At 42.7% G+C, this 19720-nt stretch overlaps 1 protein-coding gene across 3 annotated transcripts in view; it reads right to left on the reverse strand.

Moving 5' to 3' along the window:
- The window catches only part of LOC109923453 (NADPH--cytochrome P450 reductase), a 73805-nt gene extending 54488 nt beyond the window's left edge, over positions 1-19317 (reverse strand). The window contains exon 1 of one of the 3 annotated variants that reach the window (XM_048612515.1): positions 19250-19317. The gene's annotated coding sequence lies outside the window, so the exon portion shown is untranslated. Of the gene's footprint in view, positions 1-17442; positions 17486-19085; positions 19193-19249 lie in introns of those variants that run through there. The other 2 variants (XM_048612516.1, XM_048612521.1) reach the window with 2 other exon arrangements.
- Positions 19318-19720: the final 403 nt, after the last annotated feature.

The raw sequence follows: 19720 nt of genomic DNA on the forward strand, positions 1-19720 counted from the left end.
AGGATCTATGCATTCTGGCAAAGTTAAAAAGGTTCTTTTTTGTGAGGGTGGGAGTCTTTTAAAAAGTTATTTCTATTTCAAAAAGTGCTATATCTAAACTACTTAGCTTGATATCAACACAGATGAAACTGATCTTGCAAAACTTTGTAAATGATTGGCCTCTGAAGGTAGACAAACAGGATCAAGACCTCCTGCAAAAGTAGGGTCACAAATGTGCTAATTGATCATTCAGTCACAGAGTCATACAGCATGGAAACACACCCTTCGGTCCAACCAGTCCATGTCGAACGTAATCCCAAACTAAACTAGTCCCGCCTGCCTGTTTCTGGCCCATATCCCTCCAAACCTTTCCTATTCATGCACTCATTTAAATGGATTTTGAACGTTAGTAATCGTACTCACATCCACTACTTCCTTGGGAAGTTCATTCCACACATGAACCACCCATGATGAACATTTCACTTTTCAAGGAAAAGTTCTACCATTGAACCTTGATATATTAAGCAAAAATCCCAGAAGTCCATACAATCGAGGACAACAAAAGAAAGCTGATAAACTGATTAAGGTTGAAGACACAAAGCCGGAGGTCGCTGCATATTTGACAGAACAAGGTCTGTGATCACAGTTTTTTTTTCCCCCCATTTTTAAAATCAGAATTTCACTGAGTAAAACATGTTTTTCTACACAAGTTGTTGCTTGGTAGATGCAGCTGTGACATGTGGATAGGCTAAATACTACACATTCTAATGCATTGCCAGATGACAACTATTTGCTGGAAGACAAGTTGAAACTGCCAGTTGCCAGATTTACAGTCTCAAAAATCAGCCACATAACGATGGGACCAACAAAACAAACCCAGGTGAAGGAATATTCTGATTATTCAAAAGAGAAAAAAAACTATTTGGGAGAGACGGTCTGACATCAAAAAGAATAGATATTAGCCACAGTAATAAAAGCAGCTGGTGCAAAGCCCCATTGAAGGATTCACAACTTGGGCCAATGATAGCTGGCACTCTGATTGGATTTGCACCTGGACCTTGCCTTCCCCAACTTCACAGAGACACAGGTAACAAAAAAAAAACATAGCTGCCATTCCGATCTCACCAGAGAAAATTTTTAAATCCTTGAAGCGCTGTAAATATACTTGTGCTGGTTTCTCATCCTCTTCCTCACAACAATTTCCTCTAGTCATACAAACGCGAGAAATAGCAGATACTGGCCATTCAGTACCGGAGGCCTTATCTGCTACTCAGCTAGATCATGGCTGATCTTCCTCAACACCATCTTCCTGCAGAAATCAAGCAATCTCTATTTTGAATATACTCCATGACTAGAAGGGCTCTTCAAATGGTTGAATTACTGTTAAACTGGCATTGGAAAGAAAAATAGTTGATGCTACCACTGCCATTCGCCATGAAGTGAGCTTTGGAGTATAGTGCGTTTGAAGGAGAGAACAAGACTAGGTTTAACTGTAATACTTTTCCCTCATCAGCCCATCCCCACAGATGAAATTAGCTGACATTCTGGATTAAGACTGCTGCTTGAACAATGGAAACAGCCTTTTTTGGAGGACAGGGCTGGGTACAACTATCTGTTGAACTAAGCATTAGTGGAAGGTTGTGGGGGTCGGGGGGTGGTGGTGAAGAAGAAAGAAAGTGAAGAGAGAGAAAAGAAATAATGCTTGTATTGAGTATGCCAGGCACATTGTCAAATTGTACATTTGATTTATTATTATCACATGTACCCAAGTACAGTGAAAAGTTTTGTTTTGCGTGCAGTATAGGCAGATTAGACCATACAAAGTGTATTTGGATAATAGAACAGAGCAAGGAATACACAATGTTACAGCTACAGAGAAGGCACACAAAGATCAAGATCGTCATTTAAATTTAAAATTTGAGTGGTCCATTCAGAAGTGTAATAACAGTGGGGAAGAAGCTGTTCTTGTATCTGTTGGTCCATGTGTTTAAGTTTCTGTATCTTCTGCCTGACAGAACAGGTTGGAAGAGATTGTAATCAGGTAGGAGGGGTCTTTGGTGACATTGGCTGCCTTCCCAAGGCAACAGGAAATATAGATGGAGTCAGTGAACAGCTTCCTTATCCGGAGAAGGAACAGAGACATCCAACATGGCAAAGGCCAAGACTGACAACGCCTACTTAGACAACATCACAAGTGGTCAACGTTATATTTTTCTAACGTAGTAGACAGAGTGAAGTAAGCTGCATCAGCGTTCACATCACACTGGTGCACACTGAATTGCAAGTTGGCAATTCTGACTGATTGGAGATAGCAAGAACTGCAGATGCTGGAGTCAGAGTCAATACAGGATGACCAATCCACCAACCTCCACATCTAGCGTATCATCCTTCGCCACTTCTGCCACCTGCAATCTGACCCCACCACCGAAGAGATGTTCCCCTCCATACCCCTATCTGCCTTTCGTAAGCACCACTCTCTCTGCAACTCCTTCGTCCAGTCCACACTCCCCACCAACCCCACTACATCTGGCGTCTTTCCCTGCAACCGCAGGAGGTACTAGACCTGCCCTCACACCTCTCCCCTCCATCCAAGGCCCCACACAATCTTTCCAAATCCAACAGGGATTCACCTGTACATCCTCCAACCTGGTCTACTGTATCTGTTGCTCCCGATGTAGAGGAGACCACATCGGTGAGACCAAGCGCAGACTCGGTGACCGATTTATGGAGCATCTGTGCTCTGTACACAATAATCAACACCACCTTCCAGTCATCAACTATTGTAACTCCCTCTCCCACTCCCTGGGTGACATATCCACCCTGGGCCTCCTCCAGTGCCACAATGACGTCACATGCAAACTGGAGGAGCAGCACCTCATATTATGCTTTGGGAGCCTACAGCCCAATGGCCTCAACATAGAATTCACCAGTTTCAAAATCTCCCCACTCCCGGCCTCATCCCATATCCAACCCTCCCTCTCATCCTTGCCTCCCTGACCTGACACAACCTGTCCATCTTTCCCACCTATCCGCCCCAGCCTTCCCACTGACCAATCTCTACTATCCTGTACCTGCATCCACTTATCACCATTCCACCTACCTTCCCCCAGCCCCCCCTTCCCCCTCTTTGTTTCCAAGCTCCCTTCCCCCTCCCTAGTCCTGATGAAGGGTGTAAACTCAAAACGCTGACTTTCCTGCTCCTCTGATGCTGCCTGACCTGCTGTGTATATTCAGCTCCTCACTGTATTGATTCTGACTGATTATCAGATATCTTATATCTGAAGACACACAACCAACAAATTTCTTTCCCCTGAACCTCTGCAGTGATTAATTTAAATAATACAGACAAGCCAATGGATAAATCAAAGTTTGCCAGAGCTTCATGAGACAGATTGCTACACTTCAGTTTGAATACCCTGTTCTATGGTTGAAACCACTGGCATGCACTATTTAACATGGATAAGAAAAGGATAAACGAGCCAATCAACTAATTGGAGGAAATTCTTTGCAATTTCTTTTGCTTAGCCATTACAGATAAATACCCCTTGTAAATACAGTACCCATGGAAATGGTCACACTACCAAAAAGATGATACAAAACCACATACCACTTGAACACAAGGGAAAAAAAAAATGTATTCACCAAGTTTGGCAGGGAGCAAACTAGTCAAAACTCAGACTGGGATATAGCAAGCATCAAAATTATAAGTAAGCACTTTCAACCCCGAAGCAGCTGGAATCACATTACAAACAGATCTGCTCTTTCAATTCACTCAGGAAATCAATTGCAAATGGATGGAAAGTAATTTTATGGGGGCAGTAACTGATCTCCAGCTTCTCTAACACCAGATGCTTGGTGCACTACTTTTCAGATATTAAAACAAGCAAATTCATGCATCACAATGTATTCTGCCTGCGATTGTATACATGCATTATTAGCATCAAGATTCACTCAAAAAAGACAAGCAAGGAAGGCCAATTATCCCATTGCAGGTCATCCATTCAGATATTTCAAGTATTGCCTTTTCTTTACAAAAATACCTTCCAAGTTCAATCCTACATTAGCTTGATACAAAACGTTTCCTTTTTTACTGCCATGGTTTAGATTGAAGTAAAGCTCTGGATTTAACTTTTCCAGTATCTAATGTACCAGTGTAAAAACTACCTTTCAGTCCCTTTGTCTCTCAGTTTTGAAAGTCCGTTTCCTAAACTAGAGGGCTGTGGCTTTGAGACTTGAGCACATAATCTGCTGTAGAATTTAGAAAGTGTTGTATTTCAGAAAAGGCAGTAATTGAGGCTCTATCTGCCCCCAGAGAGAGATGTAACGGACTTCATGGTATTGTTTCAAAGAGCAACAGGAGAGTCTCCTAGTGTCTTGGACAATAGTTATCTCGTCAGTCAACACTACTAAAATAAATATTTATCATATCACTGTTTGTCCTTGTTTTGTACAAGTATGCTAAAACAGTAATTCTTTATTGTCTGCCAGATGCTTTGGGATGAACGCAGACTTTGACAGATAACATAAAACTTGTTTCTTCTTCGTTCTTCGAAAAGGGCACTTTAGTTCAAGCTTTTCTCACAAGAGAAGTCTTAGATGCTGGAAATTAGACATGGCTCTGAGCTCAGAAACCTGCCTTTTCTCTTGCTGACCTGAGATAAGCACAGCTCTGAGATTTAATAGTATGATAGATGGTTAAAACTATATTTTAATTGATTGTGTTTTTTCACAAATCCAGAGACACTGTAGGCACTAAGTAATAATTATGCTCAATAATGTTGACCATTTACATTAGTAAAGTCAATATAGTTTGGACCAAAAGGGCAACGTAACTCTATAAATGTTAGTTTGATTGGAACAACGTGGTGTCCTTGCTGTTGGTTTTCATTTCTCAAGGGCTGTTCGGTTACTCCCGCAGAATTACTGAAAAGAGACTAGCTGCCATGGGTCTGTGCCAATGCCTATGTTCCACAGGAGCATCCCACTTCATTTCACCTTATCAACTTAAACCTTGCATTCCTTACCCCCGTCCCTCATCTAGCTTTCCCTCCAACGATCACAGCATGGAGGTTGGCAATATGGCAGAAAATGTAAATTCTGACAATGAATCAGATACCCATCTAAAAGGTAGAGCTGCGACCAATGACTCGAGTGCTTTCTAAAGCACCCTGAACTGCATTTGTCCCACATTGCAATACGTGACGGGCAGTTTAAAACTCTCCCCAGCAAACAGCTGCAATGACAGTCCTGTCTTTACTCCTGTACAGCTGCTTCAGGTCTAACACCTCGGCTGTGCATGCACGTCTACAGCAATTGCTTCACTTACTGCAACTTCTCGCAACGTGAAGGGAACTGATCAGCAGATTGACTAGTTGCAAGTGCGACTATAATAACTGTGCATGTCGTTGCAAAGTTGAGTATGGCCCTTTCTGCAGTGCAGATTCAGAAATGATTCCAAAATATTGAAAGGAAGACTGGAACAGAATACTGGTATTGTGTAGACATAGTGATAGAGGAGTAACTAAAATTAATTAATTGAGTGTGCTGCTTAGACAATGCCAATAAAGTTTCCTCTGGGCTTCTACTATCTCAACTGTAATAAGTCCTCTCACTTTTCAGCGGGATTCTAAAACTCCAAAGTTATGGCAACTGAGTGAAAGAAGCTCCAGGAAAATGATTGCAAAGCATGTCTCCAATAGAATTATACCGACTGCATAAAAAAGGATTCAAAGCTCTACTCCGTTTGTATTAATTTAGCCTACAGGAGTTTCAGCACCAGAGGGGATGAGGGGATTCCCCACTCTCCCCTCCATCCTCCATCCCCCACCCCCCACCCCAACCCCTCCACAACCATTGGCCAGGGTCCTAGTTGCCAGTCACTAAAAAAGTGCTGAATGCACAGATGAACATAGAATTGAACCCATACGTTCCCCCAGCAGTGAGAACCACTCATCCACACACATGATCAAGGTTTTCAAGTTATGAATGATATTTGGAGCCATTACTAGTTACCCACAAAAGTGGTATTCCTGTGAGGAATCAATACTTTTTTCCTAGAAAGGAATGAAGGGAAGAAAAAAAAATAGCTAACAATAATTCTCCATTTAGTTTATTCCTTGAACACAAAAGATGCGTGACTAGCATTCACTGTGCACTTAACGTGACCATTTAAGGAGTTTTAACTGCAATCAGAAACTTGGTAAATCTACATGTCACATTATACATATTGCAAAACTTTAGCTATGTAATAGATATCTGTAATCTAATGTGTTATAATGCTTATCCCCAGCCCTGCCCATCTGATTTACAAATCTTGCATAACCAACTCAAATGTATATCAGTATGACAACCTTTTCATTCTTCAACACTCACTCTACTTTAATTTGAATAATTCCAAAGTACAAGAATCTGCACAAGATAACGTGAACTGCTCATAATGAAAAACGCATGGAATTGGTAACCCACTGGGTCCTCAAGAAGCTCTTAAGAATATTCTTACTCTTGGCTCCAATTTCCTACACTAATTTAGTTGGTCACAGATAACATGTCAGTTATTATTTATGCTGACAGGAAGTGTAAACCATGACAAATCCTGAGAATTTTACTGTTTAAATTAAACTGTCTGGTGCTATTAGATGATGATAGAGGCAATTTCATTATCCGCAGTAAAAGAATAAACCCAATTGAAATCAATACATTCGCTAAGATGGAGGAGGCAACAAAAAGAGGTACAAGATTTATGAAAAGCAGAGGGAAAGCAATTGGCCTCCAACAGCCACAACCACCTTCTTTTGAGATAGGTATTGGAGAGATTGCTCCATTCCCCTCGGCTTCAATTTTACTGGGACTCCTCAATACCCCAGTCAAATGCTGCCTTGACATCAAAGGTGGTCATTCTCACCTTGCCTCTGGGATTCTGCTCTTTCCTCCCGGTTTGGACTAAGTCTGCAATAAGGTCTGGAGCTGGATGGTCCTATCAGAATCCCAGGCTGGGCAAGGTTTGCAAAGAATCAGAGATGTTGTTGGCTTGGCCAGGATTTATTGTACATCCCTAGTTACCCTTGTCTTAAGCTGATTTCTTAAACTACTGCTGTTGATTTGGTGAGTAGCGTATTTGTGAGCAAGTGTGATTTAACAAATTTAACAACACACATCAACTTGCTGTTGATCCAGAACAGACTAATGAGCGGTGTTTGGTTTACACAGCTTTGTGGACACCGCACACCTGAGCAAGTTTACACTTTCAGTTAGATAGGAGTGTTGTAGCTGATCTGAAACATCTTGATTGGAGATGCAACCAGGTTAGGAGCACAAGCCTTGAAGAACAGCAAATCAGAATGGCGGGGGCTTACATTCGATGTACCTGGTGAACTTAACTATCTTTTGATATCACATGGTATGAACTGAATTGGTTGAAGATTGGCTTACGATGGTGGGGACCTCAGGAAGAGTTGGAGAGGCATTATTCACACAGCAACGTTGACTGAAGATAGTCAGAAACTATGTGCCTTACCTTTTACTCTCAAGTATTGGGCTGTACCATCTGAGGATGAAGATGCATGTGGAGCTTTCTCCTGTTGGCTGATTAAATTTCCATCATGATTCATGGATGATTAGGCAGGGCTGCAAAATTTTGATCAGTGCCACTGGCTGGAGGATCAGTCAGCTCCGCCCATGTTAATTCTATTGTTTCACTGGGTTGGTACCAAACTTCAGATACACCTGCCATTGCTTCTGGTATGCTGTTCTATACTGAATCGAGGTTAGCTCCCAGGCTAATCGGTAAGGAATGTGCTGGGCCATATAGATTAGGGTAGAATGCAGTAGGATTGCAATCCATTGAATTGGAACGTATATTAAAAGGAGCTTCAAGGCAGCAAAGGAAACCTTTGTGTCCCGACGTGCCAAGAAACATCCTTAGTCGTAAAAAAGAAAACAGTGGTGCAGTAGATGATAAAAGTAACCTTTTCAATTTGTTGACACCATACAATAGCCTCACCTTGTTCAGTGAAAAATCTTGAAAAAGGACTGGAGCGAGTGCAGAAAAAAACTGAATCCTTTTCTGTTTAGTGTAAGAGGCTGCTGTGTCATAAATACGGTCAAAGATTTTTTCTGAAATTTGTGCTCTGGGGTAAAGTACCAGCCTTCGCAACTTTAGCCAGGCAAAGTAGTAAGTATTCATCAGACTCCTCAGAGTTGCCAGGATGATAACCTTCCCTTTCTTCCACTGATGTATCTTGTGCACCTTCCTGATCCTTGTCTCAAAAAACACTGGTGGTCAGTCAGGTGGTTTGGTTAAAAAAAAACTCACTCTACAGTCCTGTTACAAGGCAGCAGGTCTACGATGCTATCCATATTGACACAGACCACAGCAGTCCCTCGATGGCTTTTTGCAGCATTACACTTGCCATTTTTAAAAATAAAACAAAACACAATCTGGTAAAGCAGTCCTTTGTCATCAGTGTTAAAAATGTCTCTTGATGTATACTCTCTCAGAAGGTTGGTGAGACCATTTTGCAAGCTCACTTGTGACTCCACACTAGAGTTCGGTGGCCAAATTCCACTCTAAATAATTTGCTTGTACATGCAAGTTCAGATAATCCAGAGTTACCAGTCTAGTATATCAGCTTATCACGGACACCCTTATATGGTATTTCTGGCTCTGCTGTGGGAATGGCCAACACCTTCACCACAACCGGAGCTTGTGGCTAGCTGAACTTCACGCAGTTTCACTGTACTGCGCTGCTGGGGGCCTGCAGTGCCTCATGGACACCCAGTTTTGAGCTACTATATCAGTTTTAAAATCTATCCCATTCAGCATTATGGCAGTCAATATTCTTTAAACTGTATGGGTGCATACTATCAGTAAGAGTGACCACCACATAGTTCTTGTGAAGACAAAATCACATCGAGAATACCCTAACATCGCGTCGTGCGGCACTATCACCTAGCTAAAGAGGGAAGACTTTGCACAGCTCTAGCGACTCAAGACTGGGCATTTATGAGGCACGTTAAGCCATCAACAGTGACAGAATTGTACCCCAGAAAAATCTGTAACCTCATGGCCCGGCATATGCCCCACTCAACCATTACCATCGAGCCTAGGGATCAAGGATAGCAAGAACTGCAGACACTGGAGTCAGAGTCAATACAGTGTGGAGCTAGAGGAACACAGTGGGCCAGGCAGCATCAGAGGAACAGGGAGGTTTTGGGGGCCAGGGAATTGTAAGTCTTGGAGGAGACGGAAGGCATGGGTAGTGTCCCGAATGCAGGGGGATAAAAGACAGAGTCAAGGTAAGCGGAGATAAGTTCAGTGGGGCAGGAGCAGGTAGAGACAATGGGTCGGCCGGGCCAGTCAGGTTTGTGGATTTTGGGGAGGAGATAGGAACAGGTGGTGCGGGGTGAGGTTTTGGGGGCCAGGGAATTCTGATGAAGCGTCCCAACCAAAAATGTCAACTTTCCTGTTCCTCTGATGCTGCCTGATCTGCTGTATTCCTCCAGCTTCGCACACAGAGACTGGGAATCAACCCCAGTTCAATGGAGAGTGCAGGAGGGCATGCCAGGAGCAGCACCAGGAATACCTGAAAATGTGAACTGAACCTGGGGAAGTCACCAAACAGGACTACTTGCATCATCACTAGACTCACCACATAAATAAAGTGACAAGAGCAGGTCCAAAGCTACAAATATTGCAATGAGTAACTCACCTCCTGACTCCCCAAAACCTGTCCACCAACTACAAGGCACAAGTCAGGAGTGTGATGGAATACTCCCCACTTACCTGGATGACTGCAGCCCCAACAACACTCATGAAGCTTGACATCAACCAGGAAAATGCAGCCCACCCTGACTGGCTCCATATTCACAAGCATCCACTCCTGTCACCCTATACACTCAGTAACAGCAGTGCATACTATCTATAAGATGCACTGCAGAAATTCACTTAAGATCCTTAGACAGCATCTTCCAAACTGACAATCACTTCCATCTAGAAGGACAAGGGCAGCAGACATTTGGGAACACCAACTGCAAGATCCCCTCCAAACCACTCACCATCCCAAGTGAGAAATATATCACCATTCCAAGTGAGAAATATATCACCATTCCTTCAGTGTTGCTGGTCAAAATCCTGGAATTCCTTCCCCAAGGGCATTGTGGGTCAACCTACACAATGAACTGCAGTGTTCGAGAAGGCAGCTCACCATCACCACCACCACCTTCTCCAGGGCAACTAGGAATGGGTAGTAAATGCTGGCACATTTACCCACAACCACTTTTAAGATTATTGTAAAGCCACACATCTTGAAAGGACCAAATTTTTGTGTGTGTGTTGTGTTTGTTCTCTGCCTGAAACTTCTGTTTAGATGCACCTGCAGCCAGCAGATCGGTAAGGATAAGGTCAGGTATGTTTTTCCCACACCACCTGCCACAGATCCAGTTTGGCAGCTACGTCCTTTAGTACTGCTGCCGAGCCACTCTTGGCAGTGGACGTTGAAATCCCCCACGCAGAGTACATTTTGTAACCTTGCCATCCTCAGTGCTTCCCCCATGTGTTGTTCAACACAAAGGGGTATTGATTCATCAGCTAAGGGAGGACAGTACATAATAATCAGGAGGTTTCCTTGCCCATGTTTAACTGAAGCCACAAGACTTCATGGGATACACAGCCAATGTTGAGGGCTCCCAAGGCAACTCCCTCCTGACTGTATACCACTGTGCCGCTCCCTCTGCTGGGTCTGTCCCGCCGGTGGGACAGGACACATCCAGGGATGGAGATGGTGGTGTCTGGGACATTGTCTGTAAGGTATGATTTGGTGAGTATGACTATGTCAGGCAGTTGCTTGACTAGTCTAGGAGACGGCTCTCCCAGTTTTGGCACTAGCCCCCAGGTTGACGTTAGTAAGGAGGACTTTACATGGTCAACACGTTGCAAACGGGATTGTGCAGTCCGACAAATGAACCAGAAAAAAGCAGAAGGAACATCAACTGCAATGCCAAAAAAGGTGGAGAGTCATTGCGTGATTAGAGCACCGCATCTAAAATTGACTGTACATTATTTGCTCCTACCAGAACAGTCAGGGACCTACAACACTGAAAAAGGTTCTTTAGCCCATAGAGTCTGTGCCAGTCAAAAACAACACCTAACTATCTGAAAACCAAAAGAACTGCAGATGCTGTAAATCAGGAACAAAAACAAAGTTGCCGGAAAAGCTCAGCAGGTCTGGCAGCATCCAGAGGTTCTGAGGAAGGGTCACCGGAGCTGAAAAGTTAACTCTGTTTCTTCCTTCACGGATGCTGCCAGACCTGCTGAGCTTTTCCAGCAACTTTGTTTTTGTACCTAACTGTTTGAATCCCATTTACCAGCAGTTGGCCCATAGCTCTGTATGCCTTGGCATTGCAAGTGCATATGTAAATACTTCCTAAATATTATGACCGTTTCTGCCTCTACCACTCTTACAGCAATTAGTTCCAGATTCCAGTCACCTTCTGGGTTAAAAAAAAATTCCCTCACATTCCCTCTAAACCTTCTACCCCTTCCCCTAAAGCTATAACCCTTGTTCATTGATCCCTCTACCAACAGGAAAGTTTCTTCCCATCCACCTTGTCTATTCCCCTGTTGTAGCGGTGATAGACAGATTGAGGGGGGGTGAGGTCAAGTCTGCCTTGTCATTTCTCCCACTGCATGCTCTTGTAACAGTGCAGACCTTTGTATCTTTCAAGGGACTAGATTTATTTAGGATATCTGTTTCTGTGCTGTACATCTCTGACTCGATAACTGGTGAGGCTGATAACTCACCCAATAAAACTACAATATGTGTGTTGGCAGCGTTAAGTCAACACAGCTCCAATTATACACATCAGTTCCAGGATTACCTCTTAAATCACAAGTAGTCAACTCAACAACCTTTATTGCAAAGTTATACAAGGCAGAGTGGAAAGCACTGTACTACACGTCACTTCACAGGCAGAAAGTATTACAGCCTGCAACTGACACCAGCATCCACCAGATCTTATCATAAAATCTGAAACTTCACCCTAGAACTGACCACATTTGAAAGTGAGAAATAGGGGCAAAAAGGCAATTTAAAAAATTGCAGAATTGATTGAATTTTAGTGAATGAAAGAGTAAGAATCAGCAGCGAATTTCAAAATGGTCCGTGAGCTCGCAGTACCCTTTCAGCTCCATTTTTTCCACTATTTCAACCCTACCTCTGATCAAGCATCAGCTATCAGTTCCAATTTCTTCTTATATGGCTCAGAGTCTAGTTTTGTTTGATACTAATCCTGTGAAGTGCTTTGGGAAGTTTAACACCAAGTAAAGAACATTGTATGAATGCAAATGTTTTGCTTTTGGGGTTAAGAGATCATAAACATGTGTACAAAGAGATGAAACTGAAGTTAAATCTACCTTGTAACCCATTCTGGATAGGTGTCTCTGCAATGTGAAATCGCCAATCAGGAGGTAATCTGAATCATGGTTTATTACTACATAGACCCTGTCACCCACATAGTGACTGCTCAAAAATCTTTTGTGGGTATGATGGTTAATACAACAAAATATTTTAGAAACAGAACCCACTTTGCTAAACACCCCCCAAATAGTCCACAAGAAAGCCCCAGTGCTTAGCACTTCATTCCAACCCTGCTAACCCCTCTGTCAAATGTTCTATCTAAGCTGCTTGACCACGCGGAGAATGAGACACTCCTACACAAGCCAGCCCTTTTAATTGCTGTGCATGCAGATGGTACAAGATAATTTTAAAGGTCTGTGGACTTCAATGAATAGATAGTGCACAAAAAAAAAACAGGCAACATTTCTGTGTCCTTGACCTCCTACACTTTTGACAGGATGCTCAACACATGTTTAAGGGACAGGACCTCATCTTTCAAACTATGCCTGAGCTCCCACAATTCCTCAGACAGCAAACGATGAGAAGAGACTAGAACCACTGATGCTGCCTGACCAGTGAATGATCTTATTCCAGGTTTGGAGCTTCTAATACAGTTAACTGCAAAATCTCAAGACTTCATGCAGAGCGGAATTTCCAATTCCAGCCTGGATAGTGAGGAGGTAGGGAAGGCAAGGCAAACAGAAATCAAACAGAAAGGGGAAGACATCACCACTCATCTCCTCAGCTCTGTGTAAAGAGAAAATTTAAACTTAAAAAGTGATCAAAAACAAACTACTTGCTATGAAAGTTACTATCTCTGAAAACAGCAATAGTTAAGAACTGCCGATGGAGTCAGAGGTAACACAGTAGGCCAGGCAGCACCAGGGGAGAGGGAAAGCTGACATTTTGGGTCAGGACCCTGCTTCAGAAACAGGCCCATTTCTGAAGAAGGGTCCCGACCTGAAACGTCAGCTTTCCTGCTCCTCTGATGCTGCCTGGCCTGCTGTGTTCATCCAGCTCCACATTGTTATCTCTTATTGCTGTTTTCAGGTATCTTGCCAAATTCTCCAGCATTCGTCAGAAAGAAACATAGAAATGTTAAAAATGTACATTGTCAATGACAAAGTTTAGCACAATGTGACATTTTGAGCTGGATTTTTTAGGAGTAGAAATCACAGCCAGGCTGCCATTCTGCTCCTACTTTTTGCTTTCCCAAAAAAAAAGCTCTACATTTTGACAGGAGGTTCCAATGAGGGCTCCATCAGAAATGTGGAACATGCTTTAAAAATGACAGGCCGTTTGTAGTGCAGAATAATCCAGGAAAGACAAAACATGTTTTTTTTTTTTTTAAATGTAGCAGTAGTCACCAAATTCTTTGATTTTAACATTCAACATCACAGCCAGTGACTTTGGGAGATGTGAAAGGGCAAGTACATGAGCTAAGTCCAACAGTAGGATGTCAGGTGGCTAGGGCATCAAGTGGGTGACGAAATTCAGACGGAAGGTTCAGAGATATCAGCTCTGGCCAGTGGGGATGTGGTGACAGCTACCTTGGGGGCGGGGGAATTGTTGGTCAGAGGCTACAGAGTGTAAGGGGTCCACAGGAGAAGAAGTTGGAGGAGGGGGAAAGAGTGTGCTAAGTTCAGGGGATCAATTTAAAAGTTATCCAGGAGTTAGATTAGGTTTAAATTAACCTTTCCTAGGCAAAAATTTACTTAATTGCAGAACCCTTTGAATTTTCCCTTTTAAATGGATTCTTTTGAGATTTCCAGCTTCCCAATTTCCTAGGCGATCCTCTTGGAGTCTGCTCCGTCAGGGATTCCCAGGATCCCGATGCACAGCACACATCTACACTGCAGAAACAATGATCTGGCCATTAGAAAATCCAGGACAATAATTAAATTTGTATCGAACTAGAACCAAACACATGAAAACTTTGAAGTTCACTCCCACTGCATTGCTTGCCAATGTAAACTTGGCAAATTGGAACACAGCAAATCAATTGGATGGGTATGTTTTGCAACAGTGTCACAGGTGAACTTTCTAAAATAAAAGAAAAGCAAAGTAATATTTATGTTTCATGTCAGTTTCGCAGAATTTGTGCACACACATTTGAAGAGCACCAGCTGTTCTGGATCAGTAAACACTCCCAATCCGTAAACCAGAAGACCAGACTGCAGGCCTGAATTGCGTCAGTTCAGCCTTTGCCATCTCAGTTCTTCCCCAAGTCACTAACTTTTGCCAACGTAAAGTTCCCAAGCAACCAGCAGTCCTGAAATGCATCACTCTCCCTGGTTCACCTGCAAGTGCCAACAAGTTGTTCCACCATGCAGCACATCACCAGCAAATCTAGCCCTTTCTTGGATATTCATAAACGCACACATTCCAGTGAAGGCCATTAAACAGCAGATTTTCTTCCTCAGTAGGCTTTGGGACACAGGAGACTAATTGTACCATCACTGCAACTGCTGAAATGCAGCACAGTGAACTTTGAATTAACAAGACATTACAGCAGATCAGGTATGTGTGGCTGGGTAATATGTCCTGCACCCCAAAAGGTCAGAGACCTACAGTACATTGTTGTTCCATGCATGCAAAAACTAGCCACAGAGCATCCCACATCAGGACCAGTTGCTATTTGTCTTTAATAAATGCTGATTAACTTCACCCTGGATTGCTGTCTCAAAAGTTTCTTCACCAATGCCAAGTGACTGGTCTGTATTTCTCATGGCTGCCCCACTTGCCTTTTGAAAATCTGTGCTCTAACGTTTGCAATCCCCAAATTCTCTGGCGCAAAACCCCCATACGTTTAAAGAACTGGAAAGCTGCAAGCTAGCACCCCAACAATTGCAACAGAAAATGCTGTAGAAACTCAGGAGATCTGGCAACATCTGTGGAGACAGAAACAGAGTTAACGTTTAGAATCTAACATGACTTATCCCAGAAAATCAAGCTCCAGGAAAGAACAAAACATCCAGCATGTGATCATGTCAGCACTCAGTGGATTGGTATTTCAGAGAATGCAAGCTCAAATTCCACCCTAGACACTTAAAAAGAGAATTTGCAAAAACTTGACCATGGAGCTATCAGATTAGTGTACAAACAGGATTATTACATGCCCTTTAAGTAAGAAAATCTATACTCCCTACCCAGTTGTACCAATGTAACTCTAGTCCCACAACAAGCTAGTTAACTCTTAACTACACCAGGAAGTGACTTAGCACAACATTCAGTCAAAGCAACTAAGAATCACAGAATCCCTACAGCGTGGAAGCAGGTCATTCGACCCATTGAGTCCACGCCAAACCTCCCTCCACCTAGGCACTATGGGTAATTTAACATGGCCAATCCAATGAACCTGCACATCTTTGGACTGTGGGAGAAAACCCACGCAGACATGGGGAGAATGTCTGTGTGGAGTTTGCACAGTCACCCGAGCATGGAATCAAACCCGGATCTCAGATATGGAGAGCAGCAGTGCTAACCACTATGCTGCCCAATCGGAACAATAAATTTTAACGTTGCCAGCGATGTTCACATTCCAAGAATTAACAGATAAATATTCAGAAAGATGTTCTTTATTTAGTACTAGCTATGCTATATCCTAAGAAGTTACACCTAGGTTTTCCACAATCTAATCATATTAACTCCACCTGAACATTAAAGAGAGGTAGACTGTACAGACAAGCAGGCCATTGTACCTGAGCCAAATAAAAACAATTCCGCCAAAAATGCTTCCCAAGCGGACAGGAGGCCAAGAATGACAGCAGTGATTTATTTATTCAATCACTGTCAGAACTTCCAAGAGTAGCCTAACACGTGGAAAGCTCCTATAACATCGGATTGCTCTCCACATTTAAATACTCGGCCCACGTTGCAAAAGCTCAAAAATGTGAACACTTGTGATTAATCCCATTGAATAAATATTGATTTTGTACAACGTAGATATTAACAAAAACCATTATCAGTATAACGGATCTGTGTATTTAAGTCAGATTATTTTACTTGGACAGTGATCACATTCATATAATACTATTGCTGGTTGTAATTACTCTTGCCAGGAGATCTGCTGTCATGGTATCACATGTTCATCTGCCTTGTGACATCTCCACACGTTCACTGTAACTCATCTGCAACTGTTCTGGGACTTCAATCAGCCAACTAAACCTAGGTTGTCCCCTCTTTCCATTTACCTCCACCTTCCCTTTGAGAAGAGGTCACTAGCTTTTCCACTCTGAAATACTGAATTTCTTCCCAGGATCGCATCTTTTCACTCTTAGAATTTCAAATACTTCTTTATTTGCTTTTTGGTCTACATATGGAATACCTGCATACATCTCAGCATTTACATTTCAAAGGCCTTTATTTTCATCACTAGATCTTTACTTACGCAAAACTACCTGTTCCTTTATTTAAAAAGGCCTAGCCACTGGCAAGCTTTATCCTATTCAAAGGAAGTTTAATACAATGCTCTCACTTCCCAAAATTCCCAAACCTTTTAAAATCAGGGTTAACCAACATTTTGCCTACATCAGTCTGATGAAATAAATTCAAACAGTATTGCCAGTTATTCATTACTTGTCTTTTCCTACGTACCCAAGCACAGATCTTCCTCAACTTTGTTCTAACCAATCGTGACCATCAAGACAAAACTTCCAATTGCAGGCAAATTAAACACTCCTGTGTCACACAGGGAGGCCGTTTTTCCTCAACACCCAATCCCTCCACGTGCACCATTCATGCTTAACAGAGACATTGGCACGATTGATTAAAAGCAGTCATTTCTCAATACAAAGAGTTAATTACTAAGTCTTCACTTGAAATGCATTAAGCACAATGACTAATATGGGCAATGCAACGATTCTTTACACACCTTATAATTTCTTCTGTTTACTACTTTGTCTGCTGCTTCACAACACACCCCGACCTGTACAACATGTATTCTTTACACACTGGAGATTTGTGATGATAGGAAAATAACAAGGGATGTAAAGAAATATCTAAAGCATTCACTGGAATTTTGAAAGTTAATACAGTCAGACCATATTAGAACTGCAAATTCTGAATTTACTTATCAAGATGTAACAGGGTGCACGAGGATAAAGGAAAACAGTGCCTTCAACCTGCTGGATTTAAAACGATACATAGGAGCATCTAGAATTTAAAGCACAGAAACAGGCCACTCAGCCTATTTAGTCTGTACTGGTGCACATTTTACTTGCCATATGAATCTCCTCCCATTTCATTACAGCCTTTCAAATTGCCTTTCTATTCCTTCTTCTCTCATGCACTCACCCAGTTAGCTTTTGAAAGCATATATGCCATTTGTCACAACCACATCTTTGTGGTCACAAATTCTGCATGTTAGCTACAAACAGTGATCAAAATGAAGACGAGGAGTTGATTAAGTGGACAGAGAAGAGTAGGTTCAGGGAGTACTTCTTTCAACAATGAGTAGTGAAAGCCTGAAAAAGTACTTCCTTCAAAAACAAAATGCTGAGAATTGTTCATTTGAAAGCTTCCAACACTCAATTTGATACTTTTTGTTAGCTAAGGGTTTTAAAGGTCACAGACAAAGGCAGGTGGAAGGAACATTCAAATAAGCCACGATACAATTAGATTACAGAACTTGCTCAAAGGGACGAATGGTTTACTCCTGTTCCTGTGCTCTGCTGTTGGTCTAAAATACAAGACACTGATCAGTCATTACATGTGACAAAACTTCAATTCATTAATAACAGATTAATTGCATTAACACCAATATAACTGATATAAGAGGTGTATAAGTCAATCTCCAGTAGCCTTTCATGTAGTTATGTTCTGGTCTGTAACAAAAGTATGACACTTAGCTGCAAACTTTAAGGGCTGGTGCTGCTTTTTATATTAACCCACATTCTGTTTTATCCTTTGATTTTCATGCTAGCTGTCCTGACTTTTTTTGCATAGCCAAAATGTTTGAAAGGGGCTTTTGCATGATTGATGGATAAAGCCCACCTCACAACACTAAGACTTTGCCGGTGTATGTAGGGGTGATTAGTACAAAGTGCAAGCGTAGAGAAACTTCAAAGATTCACACAGTATTCAACTCAGTGACCCAAAGACAAGGTGTTTGGAAAGGCTTAGAGACCCTATTCAGACATTCTCTCACTTTTAACAGGTCTGAAGGTTAACTAGGATGCAGTCATCATTTGACAAAAGAAGAATGCAAATTTATCAGAAGTTTCTCAAGGCAGCATTGTTTTTTTCATATTCAGAAATGATCATAGTTGGGGAAGTAGCAAACAGCCTCTGAAGTTGGAGGCAATAAAGACATGAGGGGCGAGCTGTCATTGGTAAGGCACTAGGGTTTTCAATGTGACTGGGGAATTGCAGGCTTTGAGAGTGTAGCAACCTCCCATCCGCATGGAAGCCCAACAACCTTCGCTCCCTGAAAGGAAGGTGAGGCTTGGACCACTCGCACACCTGTTCCTCCGCTCCACTCACTCACTCACTCCTTCCATCCCCGAGCCCCTCTCCTCCATCCTCAAAAACTCACCCCATTCTCCTCTCCTCTGTCCCCCACTTACCTTCCCTCCATCCCCTACTGTTCTCCCCTCTATCCAATACTTCCCTGCCTCTGCTGTCCTTCTATGCCCTCTTCCCCTCCCTCACGCCCTCCACCCCTCCCTCCCTCCCTCACTCCCCTCCTCCCTCCGTGGACCTGAGGCAAAGTACCAGGCGCTAGGACCCTGCGGTCATCCAGCGGCCCACACTACGTGAACCGGGGACCGGGCCGGTGGCGATATTAACATCGCCATCGCTCTCTCCCGGAGGAAGCCGCGGGAACTCCATGAGCTACAGAACACGAAAGAGAGAAGGCGAGCACTTACGGTACTTACAGTGAGAGGAAGAAGCGACTCAATGGCAGCAGCTACAGCGGTGACGGCTTCAGAGTGTCCGCCCCCTCCTCGGTAACTCCACCACCGCGGGAAAGAGGGGGGACCAGGGAGAACACACTCACATTGGCACATCTAATAAAACAGGCTTTCATTCATCAACCCAACAGTAATAATATTATTTTAAATTGTAATATTAAAACCATGGTCATCTGATTAAAATAGTACACATTATTTTCAATAAACATGGAGATTTCTAAATTGTCCCCTAAAAACTAATGGCAGAATCCATACCCGCCCCCCCCCCCCGCCTTCGCTTGCGGACTCAGCCATTGTGGGAAAGAGGGGATTTACAGGTTGACAAAGCTGACATTGACTAGTTAATCCGCAGGCAGATGTGTCTTAACAGTGAGACATACAGTCTTATTTACTAATCTAATTTCTGATGTGGAGGAATGCTTGTCGAAAATGATT

This window comes from Rhincodon typus, chromosome 26, assembly GCF_021869965.1.
Source record: "Rhincodon typus isolate 14 chromosome 26, sRhiTyp1.1, whole genome shotgun sequence".
NCBI classification, from domain to species: Eukaryota; Metazoa; Chordata; class Chondrichthyes; order Orectolobiformes; family Rhincodontidae; genus Rhincodon; species Rhincodon typus.